The sequence below is a fragment of the Amblyomma mixtum genome, chromosome 4 (assembly GCF_055824585.1).
Source record: "Amblyomma mixtum isolate Tamu chromosome 4, ASM5582458v1, whole genome shotgun sequence".
Classification (NCBI taxonomy): domain Eukaryota; kingdom Metazoa; phylum Arthropoda; class Arachnida; order Ixodida; family Ixodidae; genus Amblyomma; species Amblyomma mixtum.
The window spans coordinates 81,613,011-81,624,721 of NC_143015.1; positions in this window are offsets into that span (position 1 = coordinate 81,613,011).

Sequence of the window (11,711 nt, forward strand, 5' to 3'; positions counted from 1 at the left end):
ATGCCTGTAAGTACATGATTTTTTTTATTATTTTATCAGCCAGTATTGTAGAAGACTTCGCGCAGAGGCACCTGCCACCTACCTTAGTAGGTAGGTGTCAAAATGGTGAAAAGGAATTCCTCTATACTTTTCGGACAGCATAAGGGTTGGTAGAGTGGAGAACGAGGTGGTGTTCCCTCCAACCACCAACCAAGAATCTTGTCATCTTTGGAGCTTCTTGAGGACGGAGTAAAGTTAAATATGTGAGCCTGCAGGTAAAAATTAAGATTTCACCTCAGGTAGCCAAGCCTGCTCGATGATTTTGCAGTTATGTTTTTGATATGTTTCGCCTGTGAAGGATGTGAAGCCAGGCGAAGGCCTATATATTTCCAAGATGCGGCGGAGGGGGGGGGCAGCGTAATGCTCTTAAGGGAACAACTTAATAGCGAATCTGAATGCTTCTGGCTAACTGTCATGATTTTACATGATTTTACATAAGAGGCATTTACTATAACGGGTACTGGATAACATTTTTTCTTGAGGTTGCTTGAGGAAATCTGTCACACTTCTTTTCAGTTTTTCTGTTCTTTGAATTGTCTAGATTACAGTTGTCCTTTGCACTGCTTCCCGCTTTTAGAAATGGTATCCTTTACTATGTATTATACATGTAATGCCCACCTGCTAAGGTCTCAACCAGAGACTGGCAGTAGTTCAAATAAATAAATAAAATTACGCATTCAAGGCCCTGCTGAAGAGAGACATTATCGGTTGTTGAGGGGATTTGATGATAAATTATGCAGTCATCGGCTAACAGTAGTACTGAATGGTGTAATACTATATGACAAGTCGTTAATCTAAACTGAAAAAAAATTAAACGCACAAAACACTTTTCTTAGGAACGCCAGAGATTGAAAACCATGAACTGTTTCAGAATGACATAATGTTTTGGATCCGGGATATAGTGAGTCGAATTAAGAGCTGATAGTTTAGCTAAGCCGACAATGGGCGACAAGATCAAACACTCAAAAATCAATAGTAATGCTGTCAGTCTGGTAGCTGTCCATGTTCTTGAACAGGTTACTTCTAAGTCAAATTAGTTGCGCGTCAGAGGAAAATCGTTTTCTGAATGTTCATTATATGTACAGCACTCTATCACGCATCTTAGGCTCAAGAATTAAAAACGTGGCCGCGCGTTCGGATAGATTTCGTGCGCTACACCGACGATTGCACTGGTCTACCAGACTACTGAGTATAAACAGGCGAGCTGACTTTCATTTCAGAAGAATAATGCTGCTATGTAAAATTTACAAGAGAGTACTTGTCTGCGGTTGTCGGTAAGAGACAGCGCTTGTGTCTGTCCGCTTGTTTAGTCCTGTCTGTTTCGCGCTGTGCCTTCTCCTGTAAAATTTACGGCGTCTTTGGCAGAACTTGGTGATGTATCAGAAGGAAAACTAGGCTTTTGTTCGCATTTCCCCAGACCTCGTGTGCTTCACGAATTATGAAGGCGAATTAGTTCCCAACGAGTGTCAGGATATTCGCATCCGACTAGAAATAAGCATTTTTATGAAAAGCTCTTTTGATTAAGCGTTCATCTACTGCTAAAAGTAGGTTTCACGACTTCTGCCCAATCTTTTCTAGTTTTACGAACACTTTCTAAGAAGATTCCTTCACCAATGGTAAGCATTGTTCATACCTTAATCTGACATTTCTTCAATTCCCGAGCATGGAAGTTCAGACAGCTATGCTGCATATCTCTTTAACATGCTGTGAACACAATATAATAGCGGCATTTCACGACAAAATTAAAGTCGAATAAAACCTGAAGGCCTGCATGTACCACTACCTCCATTCATTTTCTCCATTGTGGCGTATCGTTGCAGTAATTTTTTAGACTGTATTTTCTGATAAATTTGCTGCAAATTTTGTTCAACATTATCAACACTTTAATTGCAGTATCAAATTCCAAATGTGCACCCTCTAAATGTTTTGTTATTCGCGATGGAAACATAGCGCGCTAACCAAGACGGGACGACACAGCAGAGAAGACAAAAACCTTTCGTCATTTCTTCTCTGACGTCTCGCCTTCTATTGTGCGTAGTGTTTAGGTTGAGTATTAATCACCAACTAGCACTAAATTACTCCTGTCCTAACGAGTTCAGGTTTTTATCTTTTGAAGCTTCCATGGAATACCGGATACTTTTTAACCTCTCCGTGAGCGATTTTTTGATACCCTGTTGATTGAACAAAACATATTTTTTGTGAATCAAGTCGGCAAGCTTGCTCAAGAAGTTAAAATTATTAACGAGGGACTGAGATAGCATACTATATCCTCCATGTCGTTGTCTTCGCTGACAGCACTTAACTGGATTGAAAGGCAGCGAACAAACTGTATTGCGGAGGTATAACCGATCAGGCACCTGATCTGATGCTCCACAGGGAGCGTTCTACAAGGGCACGTCACTGGAACATAGCTAGAAGGCACATGAGCCATGACAGACTGCTGAAAATGGATCCACTAATCAATCAGTATTGTAGCGTTGTTGGCGTCACACCTACTGCGCCTGAGAAGAGTCAAATGAGCACGACGTAAATCCCCTCGATTTTTACAAGCTCCAACACCTAAAGGCTCTACGATAAGAGAAGCCTACTGGCTACAGTCAAGGAAAAAACCCCATGCTGTGCCGCACTTCTTCCCCTGCTTCTAAAAACAGCTGCCGTCAGCCGCTTGCTTCGCGATGAACGCGAGAGCATATCCTCAACGATTACAGGCCTGTTTTTTCGCTGATAACGCTCCTTGCGTAAGCGATCTCGGTGTAGCCGAGTTGGCTGATAACGCTTCACACGTGGCTTCAAGAGAGCACGGAATGCAATGTAGGTGCTGGCAGGCGCAATGGTTTCTCATCTCAATACGATGTTTGTCAAGGCACTGCGATTGGTGCGGCAAACTTCGCCGCACGTAGTCTGGCTTAACCACAATGTCAGTCTTACAGACTGACATTACAAGTGTACAAGTAGCTCGCGGGGGGTTTGGACAGCGAGCATAGTGTACAGAGTCGATCACGCTTCTTTAGTGTGCTCGGACGGTGTGCTGCGAAGCAAATGAACTGAAATGTTTTCGGAGCTGCTTTGCTAGCGGTAAGACGCTGGTGCCTGTGCGTTCGCGTCTCTATTCAGCTGCTCTCCAGTGCAAGCATTATCAATGAAAGTGAATACGTGCTTTGTAATTTCGCTTCATTCCTCCCGAACGGCGCCTTTCCAGTGCTCTAGAGAAGTGTGATCGACTCTGTACACAGGTGGGACCTTACAGGAGGATGTGGCGTATATTCGTATTTTAGAAGACGTCCGTACGAGTGTTCTTGTATAAGAGATCTAATAGTCCAGATATGAATGCGCCAAAGTTGTGATAATATTGAGGAGATCAAGGCTCATGAAAAGATATGCTTTAGAGATGGCCGTAAAAGCTTCCCGCTGAGTCCTTAACTCCTACTGCAGGCAATAATCAAGGGAAGGTAAGTTAGGAAGCAGGTATCGTCGTCTATTGCGGATCTTCATATCGAACTAAAAACGCGCACTCGTAATGCAGGAATACTGGACGCATTCCAGAAAACGCAATGATCTAGGCAATATTATTACAGCTATGCAACGCTTTCTACTGTACCTTGTTTTTCACATGAGGAAGCTGTAATTATCAGTTAGAGAAATTTTTGGGCTGAAGGTTGCTTTATTCCTTTCCAGGACCCTAGGTTGCTCTTCTCCAAGCAATTTAGCTTTCACTTCAAGAAGAGCAAGGCCCAAGTCGAATCGGATGTCAGGCTTATGGTCTCAGAAGCTGGCCTGAGATGCATTTCACTCTACGTATACGACACTCAATGGCTATTCCCTGATGCCTCCGAATGTGCAGGTAATGACTGAGCAGTTAAAGCCAAGTGAACTCGAAATTGTGCGTACTCTTTCCAAAAGTTTTACGTGGCGAGAAGTACTATTAGTGGCTTAAAATATTCAGCCTTCACTTCAAGAAGAGCAAGGCCCAAGTCGAATCGGATGTCAGGCTTATTGTCTCAGAAGCTTGTCTGAGATGCATTTCACTCTACATCTACATCTTGAATTTGATTCCTGAGCATCTACTACTAATCCCTCAAAAGTAATTGTGTGGCATAAAGTTATGGTCAGGGTGTCGAACCGGAACCGAACCCGAACCCGAAACCGGAACCGAACCAGAATTTTCGCCCGGAACCGGAACCGAACCGAACCCATAATTTTTCCGCCATCTTGGAACTGAACCCGAACCGGAACGATTCAAAGGAACCGCTCCGAACCGGTTCGGGAGCCGATTCAGCCCCACTTTTTTTTGCATTTCGGCATACTTCTTGTTTCCGGACAAAATGAGATGATCTAGCGCATAGACTTAGTGCAACATTTACTTTTGTAGGCGCTCATTGTCTCAGACAGCAGGTTCTAAATAAAACCCCTCACGATGTAGGGCAACAAAGAAAAAAATGGCTCAATGGCTGTGGAGCTCTGCTGCTGAATTCAAAAATACAAAAACGAGTGTGCTCTGTCGCATGCCGCAAATCCTCAGCTGATCTCAGTTAATCTGGAGCCCTCCACTACACCGTATATCCTATAGCCTCAATGTCTACTCGACACGTTAAACCCGCGATATTACTACTAGTATTACCAAAGGAAGGATGTATACATTGGTGCAGCTTCTTTTTTTTTTAGAACATTCTTGTTTGCACGTGACGGAAATAAGCAACGAAAGGCGGGTTTTTGGCAATGGTGTAGATGATCTAATAAGCAAAAAATTAAATACCGGATAATCAAAAGGGCAATGAGGAAATATATGCGCTCGCTGGCATGCGATAGTGATTACGCCCAGAAAGATGCTACTGCGATTAAATGTAACGGCGATGAAGTGATTTGATTACGCCCATTCGCTGAAATCATTCTGCTTCTGAGAAAAAATTGCTGCCAGTCGCCAGCACGCGGCTCCATCCGCTGTTATCGCAGTGCTCGACCTTGAATTCTCTGTCTGGCGACTCATATCTACTTCTTGCTGTCATACTTCCGGTTCTTAGTGTCTGACATGGCAGGCTTATGATTCTTGGCGTTTTTTTCGCGTACAACGCTTGGGCGACTCAATACCTTGAGCCTTGACAGCAATCTGCCTCGGCTATATCGTGTACAGGTGGGTGATGCGGTGTGGGGAGATGGGTGAAAGTTTTTTAAGGTGCATTTTTACCAGTGAATGCCCGGATGTGCGCCCACCGGAGTGTGCATCAAGGATGGAGGCTGCACGCACGCACTCCCTCTCCCCCCCCCCGCACACACACACATAGTGCGGTTATTTTTGGGAAAGCAAGCTATACTATTAACGCAGTAAAAAGAACAACTATAAGAGTACTCATACTCTATTCTCTGACTCCGAGTGCGATTTGTACCCATGGCGGCGCAACAGAAAACTCTCTTTACAGATGCCTTAGGCTACTCGGCTGTCTTCGGGGCTTCTTTTTATGGCTGTTGCATGGAATATTTCGAACCTCTCTGATCCTCCTCATGCCTTACTTGACAGCGTCGAATTCAGCGATCTCGGCATAAGGCCTCATGCCACTATAACTCCCTTTCTCCGCCCGCACATGAAAATTCCAGACGGTGCACACGTCAAGAAAGGGGAACCAGTCAGGAGGTCGAACTTGCGCAGCGTATTCCTCCTGCGCTAAAGTGCACTATTGTCTGAACATGAACCTCGTTGAACGCGGCGGTTCTGCGTGTTCATCCATCATGCGTGTTTTCCACACGCTAAGCGGTCCTATCAACACGAAGAGTTCGCATGGAGTTCATTTCATTTATTTGTCCCTTAAAGGCCCGAAGGCATTACATAAGGGCATTACATAAGGAGTTCCGGAGTTTTTCATCGCAGATATAAATGTTTTAAAGAAATGTATGATGTCAATGGGTTTTTTAAGAGACTGCTTAAGTATGTCCCAAAACAACACAGCATTACGACAAAAATAACATTTTATTTCTCAAATTATATCTCGTTGCTCGCACAGGAAGAAATGCACTGACCACGGCACAAACTTCCCTTTGGCGCGAAGGTTCATCCTAACATGCAGGGTCCATGTCTGAAGCGTAGAGAAGGTTTTTGTGACCGATTGAAATTACAGCCGAGCCCACTTATAACGAAACTGACGGTCACGCGGCTTCCGTTCGTTATATCTGATGCTCGTAGCAAGTGGATTCTTCGTACAACAGCCAAAAATAGTAAGGACGCTAAAAGTGGCGTTTATTATAAAACTGCGTTATCCGTGCCTACCTGTGCAAAGCAAAGCCTGTCGCTGCTCTTTCCAGGCTATCTAGGGCGGTCATTTAATCGTCGTTGAGACCTTGCTGCCGACTATCAAATTTAGGGACGGGTATAACTAATCATGGATGAAGTGTGCATAGCAACTGGTGGCAGGTCGGCCACATAAATGATTCCTGGCAGTAGGGAGAGCTCGCACTTGGTGTTCAACGTCTCCGTCAGAGCAGGCTCTTCTGCGATTTTGTGGTCCGCAGGAATGTAGTTATCCGAGGAAACATCTGGTCGGCTATGGATCAACGAAGCGTTGCCAGAAATCTGCATACGTGTGTTTCGAGCTTCTTCTGTCGTTCCTGGGCTGATGCAGCGACGAAGTAGCGCAGCGCTTGTGGCGCAGAATGCATCCGTTGCACTGTCCGCTGTTTGACAATGCGTGCATATGGTAGCGGCGCAAAAGATGGAGACGACTGGGCAGGCTATGCATACCACGTGACCGGCATGGCCAGCAAGGATTTCAAAATTATCAAATCGCTGCTGTTAGTTGATCTTCGACCATGGTCAGTAGCTTCGCTCTCGACGATTCCCCCGTCTCACGCGCACCGCGCTTCTTCCATTCGGGATGCCTTGCCGAGCCGGCGAACGCGTAGGCAATGATTGCCCTCGTAGGCCATCGACGCGGTTTTCCTCGCGAGCATGTCCAGAAAAGACAGGCGAGCACTTAGTCGCCTATTAATGATAGATGCCAGAAAGAGGCCGTTTGTAGTTTTGAAAATAAATGCCTGAAACAAGTTGGTGGACAAATGGCGCACGCCAGATTAACCAGACTTTATCACTCTATCAAGGGCGCAAAAAATTTTGTTAACTCAAAGGTTCCCTTTGATAGCGCCCCAGAAAAAGTCGCATTTGCCAATTTGGTTTGTTTGTTTTGGTTTATTGGATTTTAACGTCCCAAAGCGACTCAGTCTATGAGAGACGCCGTAGTGAAGGGCTGCGGAATTTTCGACCACGTGGGCTCTTTTAACGAGCACTGACATCGCACAGTACACAAGCCTCTAGAATTTCGCCTTCATCGAAATTCGTTCGCCGCGGCTGGGATCGAACCCACGTCTTTCGGGTCAGCAGCCGAGCGCCGTAACCACTGAGCCACCGCGTCGGGGCTGTTGACAATTCGTGTCCGTGCAAAAACGAAGCGTTCTCAACCCATCCAAGTGTGTGTTTTTTATGATACTATTTTTATCAGAAGAGAGGAGGTTGACGCCATCATAATAAGACAATATCGTAATTTCTTACTGTACTCTAGTGAGAAGCCACGATTAGCTGTGTTTTTGAAGATACTGAGCTATAGGGGTCCGGGATACATAACGGGAGTCACAAAGGCGATGTCGAATAGGTGATTTAAATAAAAAATGTTTCGTAAGTTCTGGATGTTAGGGAGAACCTGTGCTCCCACGAGGCTCTCGTTGGGCGGCAGATGGGCAGTGGAGGGATTCTCGCACATTTTCTTACCATTTTGTAAAGGAGGGGAGACTGGCAAGTCGGTTTTGAGGCTACGGAAAGGTGTCCGTCTGTAGGTAGGTACCGATACATGGCAGTTGCGTTTCTCAGTGGTGCGCGGGGATGTAGAGGGCGCGTGCGGCGGCAGTCTTGGGGCCCCGTAAGTACACTGTGTACGAGAAAGTCCCAGCTGACTCCAGCTTCAAGGGAGGCCTATTAATCGCGCGACGGGGTCTCCCGAACTGCTCAATCAGGAGGGTCTTGTAGATGCAAAATCCACCGGCTTTTCGCCTTACACCCCACAAGGTGGATTACAGCGTACACATAGCCGATTTTCATTAATTTCGAGTTCATTTCATTTTGTGGCTCTTGCCGCAAATTCGTCTTTGCGGCGGACAATAAGTAAAATGGGTAAAGTGAGAACACCTCGCATTAAACAATTTTTTCATGCTTAAGTCACGCAGTAAACACGACAAAAGGAAGACGGGAGATGACAGGAGCGCTGACTAACAGCTGGTTATTTTATTCTGGGAAAAGTATATAAAGGCGCTGGACTCAGGGAACAACCACAAAAACAGAAAAACAAAGGTTAAAATTTAAAAACCATACTACGCATGCACATCACAGTCGAGTCATGACGTCTTTTTCAACGAAATTCGAAGACTACCTTCCATAGTAGACGGCACTCCCCTATCTCCTGGACCTCACACAACTGCCAAGAAAGCCTTACTCCTTGTCTGCCAAATTGATGGATGGTGAAGCAACACCCTCATCTGCTTCCTTCCTGATCACATACACCTCGACCAACTCCCTACATATGCAAAAATGGTTATGAAACACGACACTTGTCTTCTTTACTGGGGAGAAGCAATCGTTGCACTCGCTGCAATGCTAAGCCAAGTTGTACGACACGGCTACTGTTTTCACCCATCTGTGATGTTCGAACAAATGCTCATTGCTTCCCCACTTAGAAAGACAAGTCTCCTGTCTATTCACCCAGATCGAATTTGTAGGAAAATCGTGGAGGCCTTTATGATCAGGAAGAAAGCAGATGGGCGTGCTGCTTCACCATCCATCAATTTGGTAGAGAAGGAGTCAGGCTTTCCTGGCAACTGCGTGACGTCCAGGAGATAGCGGAGTGCAGTCTACTATGAAATATAGTCTTCATATTTCGTTGAAAAATATGTCCTGACTCGACTATGATGTGCATGCGCAGTACGGTTTTTTAGTTTTAATCTTTGTTCTTCTGTTTTCTGGATTGCTCACTGTGTCCTGCGCCTTCATATACTTTTCCGAGACTGTAATAACCAGTTGTTAGTCAGCGTCTGTGTCGCCTGCAGTCTTCTTTTTGTCCTGTTTACTGCGCTGCTTAAGCATGGACTCTGCTTAAGCATGAACCAACTATCACAGTTTTATGTTCTCGTAAACCAATCTTTGCATTTTTTATTTAGCATACCGATGTGCCAGAACAATGAAAACGCATAGCAGGGTTGACTGAAACTCATCTGCGTTCTAATTTTTTTTTGTCCTGAACCCGTTTGAACCCGTTTGAACCGGTTCGGGACTGTCCGAACCGGTTCGAACCGGAACGGAATGCCCTTTGGAGCCGAACCCAGAACTGAACCCGAAAGGCGTGAACCCGAACCCGAACCGAACCCGAAAAAATGCCGATTCGACACCCTGGTTATGGTATGCTGTGGTAGTTTTCGGAGTCCGTTTTCTTTTACAAAGCATTCTCAGTTGTGCTGACGCAACCGCTTAGGTTATTCGCGAATTTTCTTCACGTGCAGCGCAAGGCAAAATTCGTTGCGAGCTAACTGAATTGGGGAATTCCCAACATTTTTTGCCTCGACAAGCTTTCGTCCAGGCGCAGTCATACGCTGTCTATAAATTTATGTTTGTTTCTTGCCTTCCAGAGGCCATGTTTGAAGCATTCAACTTTCGCAAATACGTTTCCAAGATCGACGCCGAGGACTTCAAAGCTGACATGGCAAGAGCCTTAAAAGGAAGTTCCGGCGAGGAAAACCGAGACTTTTCTATGAAGGGTGTCATATACTGCGTTCACGCTCAATCAGCGCGCTTGCCTATGAACAAGTATTAGTCTTGAAAAAAAAATACATTATACTGGAGGTAATTTTGATTATTGTGTTCGTCTTTTTCTTTGCACTCTGTTATTTTGGATTGAACGATTTTCATACCATGTGGTGCATTACTAAAGTGTGTTTTAAAAGTGCTCCTGACGAACCGTTCTGCCACTCTGAATTAGTCGGGGATCGTTGAAGCCTCGGTCCTGTCGACTCGTTCAGAGTCAACCTCTCTCTGTAAGCTACACAAGCTGTCTGCATAGGTGCCTATGTCGTTAGCTACTGCGAACACTGTAACAATGTCACAACTGTCACAATGACTTACCCCACATTGGGCCGTCTGGATAAGACTGTTGCAGGCACTGTCGCATCCCGGAAATGGTCACTTAGAGTTTTCGCATAGGATAATCAGCTACAATAACAAATGAATTGAATGAACAGGCTTTGGGTGCGGCCTGATACTGACGACTAAAGCCAGCAACGGGCACATTCACTAGAAGAGCATTTGGCCACCCTGATGTAGTGTTTAGCCACATTTTCGTTCATCAATGTTCCTAGAATGTGGAAGCATAGCAGCGGACCTCACAGTCAATTAAACGGCTGTTCCATATAAATAACGCAATTCAGAGAGCGCTGTTGTGACGTAGTAGTTTCGTGTCGTAATAGACAAACATTTCTATGTGGCATTCTTGTAGAAGTCGAAGATTGTATGGGTTACGCTTCGCAATTGAAATATCTGGTGTGTTCTTGCTGGAAAATTATACTTCTTACAAATATGCCCTCAACACTTTATATAACGCTTGTCAGACCGATATACCCGCCCCCGCCATGATGCAGCACCCATGAATATGTGGCTGGTGCATGAGTGCCTTATTTACGTCCAAAGTTAACGCTACAGTCAAGAAATGTTGTGAAGAAACTGCGGGGAATTAAAAAGCCAATGAGGCTATCAAACACACTTTTAAAAGTTGCCTTACTGTCCCTACGTTTTCCGCCGTTCTCACGCATCCATTTCTCGTCATAGAAAACAATAAGCACAATAATGACGCCATTAGAAATCTCGCGTAGTGTACTACGATATTGTCTGCCCGATCTAGACGGGAAATAGCGTCTAAATGAGTTCACTTTAGTAAAAGAAAATGACCACAGGTCCAATGCTTTGAAATGCAGTTTTAAATGCTACCCTAGGAAATATTTAACGTGGCTAACTTGATGTTCTGCTCTTTCGTTTTTCCTCCTTGTCTACAGCAGCGGCGGAGCTCTGATCACGAGTTCTTTGAGATTCCTTCTAATGTACATGGGTAGCTGCATATCATAACATATTTTAGTCCAACATATCAGGAATCACACTTTCTCGTTAATTGTATCTCCTAAAGGAGATAACTGAAAAGATTCTGCATTCTAAGCCTGCACGTACAACTGGGACCAAAATGTTACGGATCACGCTTCGGCGCTTGAAATTTCCGCATGCGTACCGTAGGCCAGATACGATGCTTTGTTTGGTTTCGTGCGACAGCATGCCAGTAGATTATGTTAACATACATCCTTCAAACATCCTTCTTCGACGGCCCCCATCACTGATCATCAATTATTGAAGAATGTTAAAGCTATTATTGTTTAACTAGGTGGAATTTTATACTAGGTTTTCGTTTTTATTTTTCTCTCTCCTTAACGCCTTAGCTAATAATATATGTGTAGGAGTCGTGTTTGTACCATGACTGTTTCATTAAGTGGTGTTTGTTAAATTGACTTCACCTTTTTTTGTAAACACTCCCCGCTGTAATGCTGTAATAGCCCTGGTGGTATAATAAATAAATAAAAATACGAAGCATTTAATAATTTCCATGAGGGAG